We start from the raw sequence: 5,155 nt of genomic DNA, 5'->3' as shown, positions 1-5,155 counted from the left end.
TCAGTAGTAATATAGGTAATACTTGTGTAAAAAACTTATAAAAAAATGCGGGATTTGCAATAATGACAATATAAATCAAATATAAGTGGATAAGACGGATTTTGCTGCAGTAACGTAATTTGTAGTGAATTTTATATAGGAATAGCAGCGACTTTTACTGCAGTTTGGGACTATGTTTATGTAGATTTCAGGGTCCCACTATTAATATATGTCATTAGGCTATTTTTTTAAACGGATAAGGCGGGTTTTGCAACTTGACACATCATATGTTGTTATTGGTAAGTCTGCTGCTAATTTAACTGTATACAAAAACTAAAGATTGAACGTAATCTTCTTTTCATATTCCATGAATTGTAAATATATATTGTATTGTATTGTCTAAATATTGTTGTATTAATTTTCTCTTTAAATATATACCTATAGTTTGAAAAAGTTAGAAATTATACCGGATGCGTCTCAAAAGTGGCTAACCCCTATGCTATAACTTTTTTATTTTTTCAGGTAAAACGAGATTTGGTATGTTAGTATATTACATAAATTAGGATTGATTGACGTATTAAATTGTTTTCGACCACTTCCTGTTTCACCGGAAATGACTACCACTTTTGATTTTTAAATGGCACCCTTGGTATATTTTTACTTTATTCGATGGAAAATTACAATCTGATTAGAATGACATATCATATGGCAACTTTTGACTTTTTTGCTTTAAAAATAAATCGTGTTTTAAATTTCAATATAAAGTGCCATGGCTGTGTTAACAACACTAATTTTTAATCAAGGAGCTTTGGAAAAATAGATTTGATCGTCTAATGTTTTTCGTGTCTTGTCCTGGCTGGTTAAAAGATGCCCAAATCGTATTTTTAATCATATCTCATTTTTTTCAAATGGAATAAGGGTGGCTCATTAGCATATTTGGAAAAAGCATTTATTTACGAATAATTTGATACCACTCACTTGGTATTTCGAGTTAAATTCTCGTTATGAAACGTATGTTACAATTTCAAATAAACCATATGCGAAAATGTGTCGTTTCAAAATTTAAAGTGTCGTTTTCTATCGAATAAAGTAAAAAAAAATCCGAGAGTGTCATTCATACCAAATCTCGTTTATTTATCTGAAAAAATAAAAAAAAAATTATAGAGGTGAGCCACTTTTGAGACGCACCCCATGTAGTTCTCTTGTAGTTGCTGGAAATTGTAGTTTGTTAAATTTTTGAATATAAGCATTTATAAGCCGTATTTCAATTATTATGTAGCTATGTTTAAATAAATAAATGAATGAGTACGCTGAAAAATCAGGGATCAGAGAGCCGTTGTCGTACCGTTAAACGAGCTGAACCTACAGTACGTCTCTAATCCCCGGTGGACTTTTCGTTGCAAAAGATTACGTAAATTACGTAAAGAGGGAAAGTGGCACACAGCCCGCATTCAATAATTTGTTCTACTGAATCCGCGGACGGTACTGCCTCCGGAGCGGGACACGGCGGCCGCCTCGATCGTGGCAGTACTGGTACTTTATCTGGAGATCGATCGGTTTTCCGGGTTGGAACACCGCCTGACGACAGAGAAGTCGATTTTTAGGTCTTTACAACTAAAAATTGTAACCTGATTCGTTATTTTTTTTATTTACAACCACATATGTAATACTGACATTACTGACTTTTAAAAAATTTGAAAGTGTCAAATTATCTACATTTCTTCCCTCTTCTATTTCGCTCACTCGGGTTTTCTTATATCTCGCCTCATTTAATTAAGAAAAATATTCTTGTAATATCTTTATTAAATACTTACTAACATCAACAAAAATAAACAAGAAGATTAACAATAATAATTGAAGATTTTTTTTTATTTAAGAGAATAATTTTCACTGGTAACTATAACAAGTCAGTCATTTCTTGTCTTGGGTGCCGATTTTCGTGTGTACCAAGAGTACGGACAATACGCTCAGTACAATATAAGATGTACTGAATAAAGAAAGAAGAGCAAGTATTTTCCCAAGGGCATGAAATCTAGCGTTAGTTACGTGTGAGTAAACCAATCAATTATGAAATTCGTTAGAATATATTTTCTGCATTTTTGCTTTTATTTACAACATTTCAAAATTAATTGGGATACGTTAATTACACGTTAATTTGACTTAGGTGTAGATCTCAGTAGCTTATCTGCTATTTATATTGTATTTTTTTGGTATTATTTTTTCGGATTTTATTTTAAAAAAAGTTGGAAAAAATCTACAAAACATTCTCAAAGAACTTTTTTTCTTCAGAGACACTTCATCCTTGGTAAAATGAAAAACGTCATTTACGACGTTTCTTTTTTCTGGAACCATCATCAACCTTATTTTTTAAATGGACACCTGGACTTGTTTTCTTTTTTTAGAAGCTTCTGACCTCCCAAAAGCGTTAATGTATCGCCCTTACTCAAAAAATGATGCTTGGTTTTCATATGCAGGTCAAATTCTACGCTTTTAAATGGAAACACCCTTTTCTATAGGAGATAGACGAAAACTAATATCGGTGTCTGGAACTCAATTTTCATCAAAAACATGATGGTGAAAACCGCATATCAATATCTGTTACCGTTTCGGAGTTACGGGGTGTTTTTCAAAAATGTGCATTTTTAACAAATCGCTGTAACTTTTTTGCTATGGAAAATTTTGTATTTTTATGAAAACATTTCCAAAGCACCTTTTTAAGTAGAATTTAATGGTTTAAGTATATTTTTTTTTAAATTAATAATTTAAGAGTTATCAACAGAAAAATTGATTTTTTATTTGGGACACCCTCTATATTTTTAATTAACTAAAAAGAATTTAAAATTACCTTTCCAAAAATATAGCACACTTGATATTTTGTTATAATCCCCTTCGAAATACAGAATTTTTAAAAGTTCGTCACTTTTAACTAGTAGGCTTTGGGCCCCTAATTAATGATATGCCCTTAATGGAACTCGAAAACATATTTTTTCAGCAAGACGACGCACCGCCTTTGAACGCTGAAGTTATCAGCAAATTTTTGCAGCCATATTCAAGAATAATTGAATAGCTAACCAAGATCCCAGCTGTCGGCCATCGAGGCCGCCTGACTTAGTGCCCATGGATCTAATCCTATGGATATATTTGCGGAAGAATAAAGGTTCCTTATTCTTCCGTATAATCTAGACAAGAATTAGAAATACTTAGCAGTTATGAGAGGGTATCTTTCACCCCTACTGAGTTAATGAATTCCGCGAGAAATATTCAAAAACTGCCCCGTCTGTCCATAACAGAAGACGGTCGATATGTCCTGTAGCAAAATCTCATGTCTTGGTTTGCTATTTATTTTTATTGTTATTAGATATAGTATGACATGTGTTGATGTTGGTTAAATATATTTTAAATTGTTATAAAATTCTGCATCTCTCATAGCAAATATTATTTTCATTTTAATTGATGCTCACAGCTAGAATTTTTTTGCAGCTTGTGCCGTTCAAAGCCTACTTATTTAAAGCGGGCAAATTTTTATATACTCTATATCTCGAAGAGGAATCGAGCAAAATATCAAGTGTATTATATTTTTGGAAAGGTAATTTTAAATTATTTGCAATAAATTAAAAATATACAGGGTGTCCCATATAAAAAATCAAATTTTCTGTTGATAATTATTAAATTATTAATTTTAAAAAAATTATACTTAAACCATTAAATTCTACTTAAAAAGCTGCATTGGAAATGTTTTCATAATAATACAAAATTTTCCACTGCAAAAAAGTTACAGCGATTTGTTAACCCCTTTCCGGGACCGTGCGGGGTATTTTAGGTACCCCAGATGCGTTTTTTCTTTAATAACTTTACAATTTTTATTTCTCACTTTTTTCCTATTAGGTAATCCTAGAATATATATTACAAAACCCTTTTTTAGCAACTTTCTGTAACTTTTTCACACGGCCTGAAACGTAACTTTTTGTAGCACGGTCCCGGAAAGGTTAAAAATGCATATTTTTGAAAAACACCCCGTAACTCCGAAACGGTAACAGATATCGATATGCGGTTTTCACCATCATGTTTTTGACAAAAATGAGCTCCAGACACCGATATTAGTTTTTGTCTATCTCCTATAGAAAAGGGTGTTGTTTCCATTTAAAACCGTTGAATTTGATCCACCCTGTACATAACGAAAGTCAATCATCAATTCATCTCTCTCCTACACATTGCCTCTCAAAGGAATATTCTTTATAATACATTTCCTGGGCAAGTATATGCTACGTCATTGTATTTGTGTGATCATAAGCTTCTAAAAAATAAAGTAAAAAAATTAAATCCGTATATTTAAAAAAATAAAGTTGATAATGGCCCAAGAAAAACGAAACGTTTTAAACGATTTTTTACGTCATCAAAGAATAGAGCTAAAAATGTTTCCTTCTACGAAAAGCGGAAATTTCAATTTCTCCGCCATATTTCCGCAAATGACAAAGATACGTTCAACTACTTAACAAGACTTTGCCTTAATCTGAGTGCATCTCTTTGAAATACCCAGTATAATTCCTTACTAACGAAAAGTTGTTTCATTATTTTTTTCGTGTTTTTTTGTCAGGGAACGATCGCACTCTGTGCAAATAAAGGTTTTTTTAGAACTTTTTCTAAGATTAATTTCTAAAAAACAACGTGAAATATCTTGCTTTGATGATTGATGGCTTTTTGCAAGTTACAAACATGCCCACTAATCGAAATTGCAATATTTCAAGCAAAAATGTCGCTTTTCCCCAATATTCAGGGTTTTCCGCGCACGCCGGCAACGCTGCTAAGTGCGGAATGCGCCCGGTGCTTTTTCGTAGGAAGGAAGGAAAGCTAAGTCGGGGGCGGCGGGAGGAGGCAAGGGGGGCGGCCGAGCCGCTCTCGGATGCTGGATCAGTCGCTGACCTTGCAAGGATCGGAGCGATCGGCAGTACCCGAGGCGGCGTTGCCGATGTTCGAAGGAAATAGTTTGCTTTAGGGAAAGTTTAGATTTCATTTAAAAAATAGTTTTAATAGCTACAAGATCGTGTAAAAACCTCAGAATGGTCCGCTCAGGATCTGCGAACGTCCTCAACTAAATACTCCGAACCAATATCAACCAGGCACCTACACCAATATCATTCAGGCAAAAATCTACGCAGATAACGGCGATCAACTCAGT

This window comes from Sitophilus oryzae, unplaced genomic scaffold (assembly GCF_002938485.1).
Source record: "Sitophilus oryzae breed Bouriz unplaced genomic scaffold, Soryzae_2.0 scaffold_1111_pilon_pilon, whole genome shotgun sequence".
NCBI classification, from domain to species: Eukaryota; Metazoa; Arthropoda; class Insecta; order Coleoptera; family Curculionidae; genus Sitophilus; species Sitophilus oryzae.
Note: the sequence above shows the minus strand (reverse complement) of the source record.